Raw genomic sequence first — 15,007 nt, forward strand, 5'->3', positions numbered from 1 at the left:
CTAAATCCCATAGAACACATGTGGAGAGATCTCAAAATGGCAGTTTGGAGAAGGCACCCTTCAAATATCAGGGACCTGGAGCAGTTTGCCAAAGAAGAATGGTCTACAATTCCAGCAGAGCATTGTAAGAAACTCATTGATGGTTACCGGAAGCGGTTGTTCGTAGTTATTTTGGCTAAAGGTTCTTCAACCAAGTATTAGGCTGAGGGTGCCAATACTTTTGTCCGGCCCTTTTTTGGAGTTTTGTGTGAAATGATAAATGATTTGTTTTTTGCTTCATTATCTTTTGTGTTTTTTCCTTGCAAGCAAATTAAATGAAGAGAATAATACCAAAGTATTTGTGATTGCAATCATTTTCAGGAAGAAACTGAGTATTATCTGACAGAATTGCAGGGGTGGCAATACTTTTGGCCAGCACTGTAGGTCCAGATTGGTTCCCATAAAGGTTGGGCAACAAGACAACAGGGAATATAGGTGTATGGATATATTATAAATATAGAGGATGTATTAATATAGTGTAAATGTACCAGATATAATCGATGCACACACAAAGGAGAATCATTTAACCCTGAATCAATATTCAGTGCAGCCAAGATTAAAAGTATAGATAAAGAAAAGAAGTCCGTCCAAATGGCCGACTAAGCCGTATAGAAGAGCGCAGCCACAATTGGCCTACAAACTGTATGGTGATAGTCTATGTAATAGGGCCATACTGAATAGTGAACACACTATAACAATAGGCCATTCGATAATAAAATCCATCTAGTCTCTCGTTGAATGATTTTCTTATCCCAGTCGACCAACCTCGCTGGTAAAGGGACCACGTGTATAACGTATGCCCATAAAGACGGCTTGGGAGGGAGGGCTGATCCTCCTGACAGATTCCCTTTAATCTTATAAGGAGACGCAGAGGGGCACTATTATTATTATAAGGAGACCCAGAGGGGCACTATTATTATTATAAGGAGTCCCAGAGGGGCACTATTATTATTATAGGGAGACCCAGAGGGGCACTATTATTATTATAAGGAGACCCAGAGGGGCACTATTATTATTATAAGGAGACCCAGAGGGGCACTATTATTATTATAGGGAGACCCAGAGGGGCACTATTATTATTATAAGGAGACCCAGAGGGGCACTATTATTATTATAGGGAGACCCAGAGGGGCACTATTATTATTATAGGGAGACCCAGAGGGGCACTATTATTATTATAAGGAGACCCAGAGGGGCACTAATATTATTATAAGGAGACCCAGAGGGGCACTAATATTATTATAAGGAGACCCAGAGGGGCACTCTTATTATTATAAGGATGCCCAAGGGGAACTATTAATGTGATAAAGAGACCTAAATGATCATCCTAATAAATTGGTATCACGGGGAGTAGTAAATTTAGATTTTCTCCAATGGTAGGCAGGGTCATATTTGTAATAGAGACCCTCATCTTTGAAAGTGGGTGTGGGAGAGTAACATGGGCCTGTGTGCGTCCTATGCCAGAGCTGGGCGCAGCCCCTAGTCCGGCCCTGTTCCCTCAGTAAAGATACTTCTTTTAGCCCCTAACACGGTACAAAGATATACATTGTCTTTTAGCCCCGGAATATGACTTTCTTATTGATACAAAACACTAATTTTTATTGTGTGGAACAGATATAAATAATTTATGTAACAACATAATAATACTCTAACTGCTCAGAAGAGTAAAGCGTCCATAGCTCTATCATCCATGTCTGCATATGGTACCGATGCTCAGCCTATATTGTTGCCTCCTTAAGGGATGCTAGGCAACTTCCTTATAAGGTAAGCTGCCCCTTTAAGAGTAGAACACAAGATTCCATTATGACATCACAATTAACCATCACTACTTCTACAAGTGATTACACTCTAGTTGTCACTTTGACTTTCCGGTGTCATTGTTGTCGGTGTGATAAGCCATATAGCTAGTCATATACAGACTGCGCTTGGATTTACTGGAAATGTCTGGAATTCCTCCAGACAGACTTCAGGTGTTAGCACTACTCCAGGGGATTCTTACCACCTATGACCCTGACTTTGTGCTACCACTACCCGATGGCGTCCTCAGCTTCATTTACCGGCTGGTAATGGAGCTTGTGAGAGATTGCCTGACCAAATACAAACGAGGTCATATAAGCTCAGAATATCTTGAGCATTTACAGAAGAACATATGGACATTAGTACAACAGGTAAATAGCAGACAATCTGCACAAATCATATAGTAATAATGGAAAATAATAATGGAATATAAGTTTAACCTGTACCAAATACTCAAATAAGAATAGCCGGGGAGCAGTAATAGGGCATACAGGCTACATGACAAGGGAGAGGGTGATATCTACAGGGTTATTGGGAGGGTTGTGGAGGTAGGGGGGAATTGGATTGGTTAACCAATTATGGACCACAGAGTTTTCAGTTGTTATGCCTTAATTTTTTCCTCACTTTCTTTCAAGAGCCATAAATTTGTTATTTTTCCATTGCCATAGACATGTGAGGGCTTGATTCTTTTGCAGGACAAGTTGTAGCTTTCAGTGGCTCCATTCTATTTACCATACATTGTACTGAAACAAGGGAAAAAAACTCCAAGTGAGATGCAATGGTTCTTTGTGTCGCTATATTCAGGGACCCATAACATTTTAGTTTTCTGTCGATTGGGATGAGTGAAGATTTGAGTTTTGCAGTGAACTTTGTGTACATAGAGTGTCATAGAATCATAGATTCTATGGGTGTTTTGATTGTTTATTATTAATGTTTTTAAGTGAAATGAGAAGACAAAAAAACCCCACAAATCCAATTTTTTTTCCTCTTTTCGGTGTTTATTGATCGTATTAATTAATTCCCTATCTTAAAAGATCAGACTTTAACAACCGCATCAATATCAAATATGATCATTATTTTTTTCCTTTCTTTATTTTAAATGGTGAAAAGAGGAGTGATTTGAACTTTTATATTTTTAACATTTTTTTTAAATCTTTTCTTCTTTATTTTTAAATTTTTTTTTTCGTTCCCTTAGGGGACTTAATCCTGCAAATCGCTCATACTATATATTGCAATACTACAGTATTGCGCTATATAGTGAAAATCTGGATCTCCTCTGGAGCTCAGCCTATAGCTAAGCTTCACAAGGAGGACCGTGGTTTCAGCAACGGAGGTCTTCAGCAGACCCCTGGTTGTCCTAGAAATGCATTAGACCCCTGTGATCGCCTTGTAGAGGGCCGATGAAAGCAAGAGTGCTCAGGCATCGGTGCATGCACAATTGAAATGATACTGTCACAGACTGACAGCTTTATTTAAATGGTTAACAGAAGAATTCTGCGTTGTCCACGGTTTTTAGGGACAGATGCTGGCTATTTCATATACGCATGTTTGGGGAGCTCAGCTCCTGAGCCCCCTCCACATGTGAGGACCCTTCCAGGATGTTAATAACCCGTACATTTGCGGGAAGGAGTTGAGGAGCTGGGTTACAGGGGGACAATAAAAGGAAGAAGGTAGGAGTTTCACGTTCCAGCATCCAACCAGCCCTTATAAAGAGATGGGAGGAAAGTTTGAAGGCTGGCACTTGATAAGTAGAGGTTTTGGGACGGTCACAGCGGTGGGGGATAGGTTTGGGTCAGAGTCTTGATAAATGTGATGTCCTTTGGACGGAGGTTACTGTTGGGGGAATAGTGACTTTGGTTACATCTCAATATAACTAGTGGACTTCGGTCCTGTGAGGATAGTGGTATTAATGTGGGATATTAATGCCTTAACCCTTGTGTCGGTGTGGTGTCGGTGTGGTGCGGCTAGGGTCTAACTCTTAATTAGGTGTTGTTTTTCTTCTGGTTTAAAGCCTATTAGATATCTACTGTATATAATTGTGGGGCTATCATTGTTGCAGTCACCCCGCGTTTTGAGTTGGAGTCTGCTGTGGCCATTTTACACAGGTCACAAGCAGCCATGTGTCTTATATACATACATTGGGTATGGAGGGAGGACGTGGGGATTTAAAGGTTTACAAGCGACCGGATCCCTCGTCAGTTGTCATGTAGTACTTGTAGTGTAGATAGCATAAGTAACATGGTGATATAAATGGCCTCCTCCGTTTTGCTTTTTCTCTCATGATTTTCCTTTCTTCTTTGTTTTCATCTCTATAGGCTGAAGAAAAATCCCAAAGTGGAGAATTGGCCTTTATTAAACAACTGGCCCAAAATGTCCTGCTTGTACTGGAGTATCCGGCCTACTCAGTGGAGCGCCTGGTAAGGATCTATCATCTTCTACATCTCATGTCCTTGTTGTCTGATCTTCTCCAGATCACCAGCCATATAGCAGAAGCTCAGGTTCATGATGGTGGAGGCCTCCCTGTCCTCTCCAGGCAGACACAGGTTTCCATCTCATGTCATTGTTCTCTGATCTTCTCCAGATCACCAGCCATATAGCAGAAGCTCAGATTTATGATGGTGGAGGCCTCCATGTCCGCTCCAGGCAGACACAGGTCTACATCTCATGTCCTTGTCTCATCTTCTCCAGATTACCAATCATATAGCAGAAGGTCAGTTTCATGATGGTGGAGGCCTCCCTGTCCTCTCCAGGCAGACACAGGTCTACATCTCATGTCCTTGTTGTCTGATCTTCTCCAGATTACCAGCCATTTAGCAGAAGGTCAGATTTATGATGGTGGAGGCCTCCATGTCCACTCCAGGCAGACACAGGGTATTTTATGGCCACCTGTCCCTGTGGCTTCATCATCTGTGAGGACAGTCTGTACTCAGTGGTGCGGAGTTTGTATTTCCGCCTGTGTCTTTGTATAAGGGGGATATCTCCTATAATATAATAGTGTCTGTGCAGGGTCCGGCTTGTATCACGTCCCCTACATCTGCTGCAGTGTAATCATCATGGACATAATATAGAAGAGAGACGTTCCTGCATCTTCAGCTTTTATTCCCCTGCAGTTTCTATGTCTTAATGTCATTTCTTATTCCTTTTTAGGCCGCGATCGGATCATTGAACCTGGGGAGAAATCCTTGTAAGAGCGACTATAAACCGATCAAACTGATCAGCAGTGGAGCCTTTGGGTGAGCTTTACTTTGGTATTATATATATTTCCCAGGGCTCCTTATGACGATGTCTCTGCGCCCTTCCCATGTTATGTTCCCATGGACAAATTATGAGTTCACATCACGGTCCACATCTATCTGTCACTATTCAGGTCAGTTAGGATGTGACGTGGATGAGGACCCCCCATTGGTGATCATTTGTGGAGTGTTATTTTATGTATTTATAGACATGGTTTTCTAGTGATGGCCCCACATTAATCATTAATACAGGAGATCATTTGATGAGATCTATAGATAGATTGTTAATAAGAATTTATAGTAAATCATGTTTTTTTCTCCTCTCCAGGGCCGTCCACTTAGTTCGCCATAAAGATACAAACCAAGTCTGCGCTATGAAGAAAATGGACAAGGAGAACCTGAAACAGCCAAAGAGGCTTGAATGGGCCTTTCTGGAGAGGGACATCTCAGCATTCGCAGATTGTCCCTTTGTGGTCTCCACGTTCTGCTCCTTTCCTACTAAACTTCATCTATGTATGGTCATGGAGTATGTACCAGGTAGGACACATCCATTGTATCTATATCCAGCCCACGTCTGCTTAATCCTAGCACCTATATATGACCACAATGTGCCCACATGGACGGTTACATGTCCTCTTTGCAATTATTATAAGTCATCTGTTACCAAGATGCCTGAAAAACCATTGATCTCTATGAAAGTCCCCCAGTATGTCCTCGCTGAGCACGGCAGCAATTTCCACTATGGGTAAAAGGAAGATTTGTCTTTTTGAAGAGTTTTTATAGATAAGAACGTTCACAGAGAAAAAAATTAGAGGCTCGTAGATGAGGCTCTGTCTCTATGTATAGGGTCTATCTGCAGTATACAGTATACGCACTACATTATACAGTATATATAGACCATCCTGTCCCAATGTCTCCGTCTTCTTCACATTCCCACTCATCATGTGTAATTTACATTGTAACAAACCCTCAGTTCTCATATTTGCTTTCTCCTGTAGGAGGTGACTGTGGTACCCTTCTAAAGCACAGGGGTCCTTTACCGGTCCTCTTGGCCCGTATGTACATTGCGGAAACGGTCCTTGCTGTGGAATACCTGCACAGCTATGGTGTGGTGCACAGAGATCTGAAGCCTGAGAAGTAAGTGACCCCTCTAGCATATTAGAGGGGAAGAAAGTTAGAGTTTCTTATACAGTCTGTGGGTTACTACTTGGTGCTGATGGTGCTGACACCATCTTTTCTTTCACAGCCTCCTGATAACATCAACAGGACATATTAAGGTCACTGATTTTGGGGTTTCAAAACTCGGCCTCATGAGACCAAACTCAGACTTCTACAAGACTCCAACTAAGGACATCACCAAAGAGTTCCTTGATAAAGAGGTAGGCTTTACTTACAGGGTCTTGTACTTTAAAGATCTCATCTCTTTCTCCTTCTCTGATTTATAATTTCTCTAGAAAAACATTTCCACTGATGTTATGTGTCGCAATTATATTTATTGATCATCATCTCCTTTTTCTGTTGGTTTCCAGACTGCTGGCACCCCTACTTACATGGCCCCAGAAGTTATCCTAAAGATAGGTTATGGAAGGCCTGTTGACTGGTGGTCAATAGGGATCATCCTATATAAATTTCTATTTGGATATCCACCATTTACAGGGGCTTGCAGAAGGAATATTTTACACAGTATCATCCAGGGTAAGTAAAATAATCTGAATGCTTGTGATGTCACTGTTATTTGACTTGAATAGTTCTGTAGTTTTTTCTAGCTTTGTTAAGGAATTTTTTTTTTATGAAAATAAATGAAGAGGTTTTATTTCTTATAATATTTGCTTTTTATATAACAGATGATATACCTTGGAGATGTAATTACTTTCCTCCAACTAATGCTCGAGGCATCATCACTCAACTGCTCAGAAAAATTCCAGCACTGAGACTTGGAACAGGTAATATTAATAGTATTATCAATGAATTATTACAGCGTGACCAGACAAATGATGGGTTCCATGAGGATCAGCACTGAGGTTCTGTACTCTACCTACTTGTCTATTACCCATTCTTCATGCTATAATGTTCAATATATTTCCTTTATGTCGGCTCTGTTACATCTTCAGTTCAGATTAACATAAATTCTACAGATATGGAGCAGTTTCTCTGACAATGACTGTATCACTTTCTTTCTTGTCTTCCTTTTCCAGGAGGCGCAAATGAGATCAAAATTCATCCATTTATGCGTGACTTAGACTTTGACAACCTTTTAAGTCAGAAGCCCCTGTTCGTTCCTGACCTAAAGTCAGATGAGGACACCCGCTACTTTATCAGTAAGTAAAATGAGACGTCATCTGCAGAAAACTGACGTGTGTCTTGTCTTTCATTTTATGTCAAAATCAGTTCTCATCATTATTAGTGATAACATGGTGACTGTCTGGGTATTATACTAATAATCTCTAATAACACTTGTATTTTTTAGCTCGAAGTAGCAGCTTCAAACATATGAATTCAGATGAGGGGGACACAAGTGAGGACAATGACTGGCCAGAAATCAAAAACTTTGCATCAACTTATCAAAGGTCTTCTAAAGTAAGTATGTGGCTAATAAAATGTATGAAACCTATAATTACAAAAAAAAATTAAATATAGTTATTTTATATTTCTTTATCTGTTTTAGCTATATATCACCAATACTGGGATGATGACCAATATAGAGCCTATGTCACCTCCACAGTGTTCCCAAGAGAACAGTGATGGAGGCAATGAAGAGCCTATGTCACCTCCACAGTGTTCCCAAGAGAACAGTGATGAAGGCAATGAAGTGCCTATGTCACCTCCAGTGTGTTCCCCAGAGATCAATGAAAAACGCTCAGAAATGTGAGTAGATTATTATTATTATGAGATTTAGTCCTGATATATGTCGGATCCAAATACAAGATACGAGTAACACAAATCTAAATCTAGCATCCACCACCCCATGACTACACAATCTCTGTGGGTCTTACTTGTGATAACTTCAATAACAGCTGATTGTTGCGACCAACCATTCATTTCCAACTCACTACAGGCCAATATTACTAATTATACTCCATTCTTGCTGGTAAAATGTGGTCTTGAGCAGGCTATCTCCTCTATGTTGTCCTAATTGACCTTACAGACAGGTGTTCTTCCGTTATTCTAATGTTTTTTCCTTGTAATTTACGTGTCTTTTTTCTACCAACAGGCAGAAAGAATCTTCCCCTTCCAAAACTGTTGGAGACAATCAGTGTTTTACTGCTAAAAACAATGAGTCATCCTCGCCCTCATTGTCAGGTATGTACAGGTTTATAGGCCATCCAATTATAGCCTATGATCCAAAATTTAAATATTAAGGCTCTAAAATTACTTCCTTTATTCTTTCTGCTCCCCTGAGTATTCTATTTTTTGTTTTGTTAAAATCCCCCATACGGTTCCAGAGTTATGGGCCTTTGTAATTAGTGGTAATTTTTATTCTTTACAAAGGGGCGGTGCTCACAGGATCCTCTGGGGCGTGCCCTTAGGTTACCACGCCCACATGATAAAGACCATAATAATTAACACTAAATAAAAAGTCCCATATCTCTACAACCGTACTGTGGATTTTAGGAAAACAAATATCAGAATACTCAGGGGAGAAGCCGACATAAAATAAGAGCGAATCTTGGACACTTTTGACCTGGTGATGGGTCTTCTTTAAAGTTACAATGAAGTTTTATCTAACTGATTATATAACACTGTGGCTTGCTGAAAGTAATGTCATATTAATATGGGGACATGGTTCTTTGGGGAGACACCACCGGAACCCAGAAAAGCTACAGGTTCATATTAATCAGTTGCATAACTCTATAAAGATACAAAGCTCATCTTTTAGGAGTTTATAATCAACATTTTTTTCTGGCTTTTTGATTAGAATCTCCAGTTCAGAAGAGAAGAAAATATTTTCGAACACTGAGAAAACAACTAAAAACAGAGAAAGTTGAAGAGGGGGAAACTAGGCGAGGTAAGTGTGACGATAATCTCCATGTTGTATGACGTCAGTGAGAAGAAGTCATGTGGAGCAGATGTTATCCGTCAGTGGTGGGATTGTCACATGTATGATGGCTGACAATGATTCTGCTCCTCTGTATGATGAGATTCCTCTAATGTCATGTCACAGTGACACCACAGTAGTGTCCTCTAATATGGAGTCCCATTACTTACATCAGTTTTACATCTTTTCTCCTAGGTTCTCTCTTCCGCCGGATGATAACATCCTGCCGGCGTGGATTATCCAGGGCTGCTCGTGCTGTCAGAGAAAGCTGCATTTTTGGCTGCTGCCACCAACGCACCATTGACATCTCGAGGACAGAAAACCCCCAAATCTTGCGCTCTGAAGAAACTACAGCACATCCACCATTAATGCTGTACCTGTATGGAAGGAGTTGTACCACCTACCTGTGGCCTCCTGACCAGCAAGAGACACGTGCAAAAGTTGAAGGCTCCTCCAAGAACTTGTCTTCATCCTTCCATGCAATTTTAATTCAAAGAAATAAAAAATTAAAATTGTTTAATGTCTTTTCGCATTTAATTGATTATTACTGACTTTTATGGTATATTAATACTATACCTCATATATAGTATGTCTGAAGGGATAGATCCCAAACTGGAGAATAGCGGTTCTATGTCTCCCATTAATCCTCTAAACTCTGGCCAAAAATGGAGGAGATGACCAGAGATTCTGTTATTCCTAAGGGTACGTACACACAGCACCTTATAGACGCCAGCATACCCACTGATTTTTTATTTTATAAGAAGACACTTAAGGAAAACATCAGTGTTTTTGTTAACTACATATAAAATAGTGAGCGCCTTCCAAACAGAAGCCACCAGCAGAATGAACCGATCACTTTCTTTAACCACTTCATAATTTTCAAAGCTGGAAGCGGAGAAAAGAAGCTGAAAAAGACTGAAAAATACACAATGCACAGCAGGTTGTTTTTATATTGCAGTGCATATGTTCAATCATTTACATTTTTATCTAGTGCTTTTCATGAGGGATCCAGGTGGAATCCACCTGAAGAAGACATTGTTTGCACATTACGAAGAGTGGCAATTAGTGTTGAGTGAGCACTAAAATGCTCCGGTGCTCGAAGCTCGGGCCGAGCTCACCGTGATACTCGGGTGCTCGGCCCGAGAAACGAGCCCAATGTTAGTCTATGGGAGACCCGAGCATTTTTGCGGCGGCACCCCCGACAGTCTGTAGAAAGCCTAAAAAGTGCCCAAAACGATAGTGACAGTGCTCAAATGACATGGGGACAGCATGGGGATCGCCCCAGGAAGCATTTCAGACCCCCAGGTCACTGCTGTCAACAGCGCCGGACTGGGGTGTCTGGGGCCCACCAGGGACATTGACTCCAGGGGCCCACCCACCCTTCAGCTATTTGCAAATACCTGTTAGCCGTTATACCCATTATATTGGCCGCTTCTGCCCATCACTGTGCGCTCACCAGAAATGCGATGTACAATTACTGTAGTTTGCATTAAAGGGTTTTTATTGATGAAAACAAGTCATCAGCGATGCACAGGTTGGGAAGGTGATCACTTATTTATTGGTGGAATCAGCACTGTCAGAAGATTGTGGCACTTTGAGTATTTGGTGAGATTTTTACCTCTGTATTTATAAGACAAAACCAGGAGTGGAGCAATCCGAGGTAATGTTTTATGAATTTCTCACCCACTCCTGGTTTTGTCTTATAAATACAGAGGTGAAAATCTCACCAAATGCCAACTTGCTTTCTCTGGTGAACCTTTGCAACTGCATCTCTGCTGCTGTGTAATAGTCACAGGGCAGGGAGGGGTTAAACATCCAAGTATTTAATATATATTGGAAATAAAGAGGTTTCCCCTTATTGATATCAGATAAAACAAATGACCAACCACAATCCACTCTACCAAGACCAATATTACCAGATAGAAGGCAGAAATACCACCACACCGTGACCAGATCACATATTACCACCACATAGTGCCCAAATAATGCCACATACAAGGCACAAATACCGCCACACCATGACCAAAGCACATAATACCACCACATAGTGATCAAATGCTACCAGATACAAGGTATAAATACTGACACACCATGAGACCACATATTACCACCACATAGTGACTGAATAATACCACATACAAGGGACAAATATCGTCATCTCATGACCAAAGCACATAATGCCACAACATAGTGACAAATAATGCTAAAATAATAAAAATGTAAAAAAGCTCTGTATATTGGGTCAGTGTACAGGTTATACAGTGATCACCAGTGATATTATACACAGGAGCTCTGTATATAGTGTACAGGTTATCAGTCATCACCAGTGACATTATACACAGAAGCTCTGTATATAGTGTCAGTGTACAGGTAATGCAATGATCACCATTAATATTATACACAGGAGCTCTGTATATAGTGTCAGTGTGTGTGTATAGGTAATACATATACTCAACATAGGTAATACACATACTCACCAGTGATGTCTCTAGGTGAAGTTCTTTATCTGCAGACCGATATATCCCATCTTCTATGCAGGACTTATCTCTGCAGAAAATAACATAGTTAGCTATAACTGATCACTTCCAGAGCACAATCCACACTTTTCCCAAGATTTCTACACAGCATGAAATGACAAAAAAGCAACATAGTGCCGCACTATACAGTAACAGTGCTCCAGTGTCATTCTGTGCCTGCTCATCTGTCAGCAGACATATTTCTCTGATGGCAAAGATGTAGCAGAGCTGAAGACAGAAGACCCATGGATTACGTCGGAACGAGGATTTTTTTTTTTTATTAAAGAAATTCATGGTGGCCATGTCTAGTTTGGGCCTTACCATGCTTCGAATCCCAGCCCCCAGCTGGGATTATGGGCAGGGGCGTACTGGCCCACCGTATGATCGGGAAAACCCCCGGTGGGCTCCGGGTTCCGATGGCCATGCCCCTAAGCCCCGCCCTCACACCCACTGGGCCCTGTACAGAGAACAGAGGACCCCCCGGTTCGCTAATCAGATAGGCAGCACTGCAGATATGATTAGTGATGGGCCCTCTGCAGCAGCACAGCAAGGAGACTGGTCTCCCTGCTCTGCCTGCTGCCGCAGTGCCCCTCTGCCACCTCTGCCGGCGCGTGCGCAGGAGGTCAGTCTCAGGGCGATGACATCATCGCCCTGGGACGGCTTCCTGTGCGCGCTGTGGAGGACGGATCCGCCGTTGCCCTAGGCAGCGGCTGCAGGCCTGCAGCTCATCTCGATGCGTGAGTATGAAAAGCAGGGGTCGGGAGGGGAGGAAGGGATAGGGGGGAGGGGTGGCTGAGAGGACCCCTGGCCGAGGCTGTCAGTAAATGCTACTGGGCAATGGGCATGATTATCATCATGCCCATTGCCCAGCCTGTCCTGCTGCCAACCTCTCGTTACTGTTACTATGCCTAGCAGCATGTACTACCACCAGTGGCTGGCAGGACATGCTGGGTGGGCATGAAAGTACCAAGGAGGCTGGCAGGACATACTAAGCATGAATCGGGCTATGGGCGGAGGAGAGCGGTGCCAGCGCCCGCCCTTCTCCCCCGCTTGCTCAGGGCCCAGCAGCCGGATACTTACCTCTCCTCCTGCCTCCGCAGATCCGCTGAGCCATCACAGCGCAGAGCGGGAAGACGCCGGCGACGCTGGAGTACGGACCTGAGCAGCGGCAGCAGGTAAGGAGGAGTGAGGTGAGTATTTGATTATTATTTTTTTTAATGTACGGAGGCATGGGGCATTATATGGGGGGGGTGATATCCTGCATGGGGCATTATATGGGGGAGTGACATCCTGCATGGGGCATTATATGGGGGGGTGACATCCTGCATGGGGCATTATATAGGGGAGGTGACATCCTGCATGGGGCATTATATGGGGGGTGACATCCTGCATGGGGCATTTTAAAGAGGGGGGTGACATCCTGCATTGGGCATTTTAAAGAGAGGGGGGTGATATCCTGCATGGGGCATTATATGGAGGGGGGTGACATCCTGCATGGGGCATTATATGGGGTTGGTGATATCCTATGGGGCATTATATGGGGGAGGTGACATCCTGCATGGGGCATTATATGGGGGGAGAGGTGACATCCTACATGTGGCATTATATGGGGGGAGAGGTGACATCTTGTATGGGGCATTATATGGGGGTGAGAAGTTAAATCCTGCATGGGGCATTATATGGGGGGGAGAGGAAGAGATGAAGGTGAAAGAGCAAGTGAGAGAGAGGAGAGAGTGAGAGAGATGGAGGAAAGGGTAAGGGAGAGAGATGGATGAGAGAGAGATATGGAGGAGAGACAGATGGAGGAGACAGAGCAAAGGAGGAGAGAGAGAGAGGGAGGAGAGAGGGAGAGGGAGGAGAGAGATAGAGGGAGGAGAGAGAAAGAGATGGAGGACAAAGAGCAAGGGAGAGAGAGATTGAGAAGAGAGAAATGGAGAAGAGTGCGAGGGAGAGAGATGGAGGAGAGAGAGATAGAGGAGAGAGAGATGGAGGAGAGAGAGATGAAGGAGAGAGAGATGGAGGAGAGATGAAGGAGAGAGAGAGGGAGGAGAGAGAGAGGGAGGAAAGAGAGAAAGGGAGGAGAGAAGCGGGAGGAGAGAGATAGAGAAAAGAGAAGGAGGGAGGAGGGAGAGTGAGATTTTTCCATCTCAAAAGTTGGAGTTCACAATGATTTCAATGGGGTCCATGTACTGGATCAAGTTCGGGTACAGTTTTGGTACCCGAACCAAACTTTGGACTAAAGTTCAGTTGGGTACCAAAACCTGAACTTCCACGGGTCTGCTCATCCCTTGTCATGCTAGGTATGGGAAGAACCCGGCGTACGACAACGGGAAAAGGGGGAAAGCCCAGAAACTAGGGAAAGGGGGAGTGGAGACCCCTAAGCAGATCTAACAACACCATGACTCCCTTATCGTTCCTAAATAGGTTCCACACCTATCGCCAAGCAGGATACCTTAGCCCTGGCTGACCCTAGAGCTAGGCCCTAGGTAGGGAGGGGGAGGAGTTAGCACTAGTCGGCCCCACTGCAACCAAAGACAAACAAGGGAAACAGACAAGGAGATACACTTAGCTTTGAGGAGACACCAGAGAGAACACAACTACAATCCATAAAGGAACTCCAAGAAGAATATCGCTGACTGCTAGAACTCCAGACCTGAACAGAGGAATTTACTCTATCACCAGCAACTCTCTTGAGAAACTGAGCATATTTAAAGATCCAGAAAGGGTGTGTTAATTAGCAGGCGATCGTGGAGATCACCGCTGGGTGCTAGAGTGGGAGGGATGATGAAAGGATCAAGAAGGTGTCTGCAAGGCCAAGCGCAGCGACCTTCTACAGCCGGATCCAGAATGACTGTATGTCAAGCCTGACACACCCGTGACATCCCTAGTTCCTAATCCTTTAACTGGTTGGGATGCAATACTACATTTCACCTCTAGTAGCCACTAGTGAAAAATTTGATTACCTGTCACAATCACAATAATAGTCGATCATTAGTGATCCAGTTCTCAATCTACGTCCCATTGGTTTACACAGTCTGTAAAATTGCCCTCCAGGAGGAGACTGGTATCTTTGTCCTGCCTACCACTGTTCTCCTACACATGTGCAGACTTCCATTTCTTAAGGGGACTTATTTTCAGTCAATGTCTATGGCACCTAGGTTTTGTAAATGCCCCCCCCCCCACCCCCATATCAATCTGTGGTTTTGCAACCACTGAGTTCCAATACTGTGCTATGGTCCACAGTTACAAATGTCTTTATAATAATTCCGATTGTTGGATGTCAGTTGATGTTGAACCCCACCGGTGAAGAGGTCAATATAGTAAACCTGGAAAACCCCTACAATGCATTAAGTTTATGGCTGCTAATTGTCATCATGTAGTTGATG

Source organism: Phyllobates terribilis, unplaced genomic scaffold (genome assembly GCF_046119375.1).
Source record: "Phyllobates terribilis strain yellow unplaced genomic scaffold, ASM4611937v1 Scaffold_349__1_contigs__length_1988846, whole genome shotgun sequence".
Classification (NCBI taxonomy): domain Eukaryota; kingdom Metazoa; phylum Chordata; class Amphibia; order Anura; family Dendrobatidae; genus Phyllobates; species Phyllobates terribilis.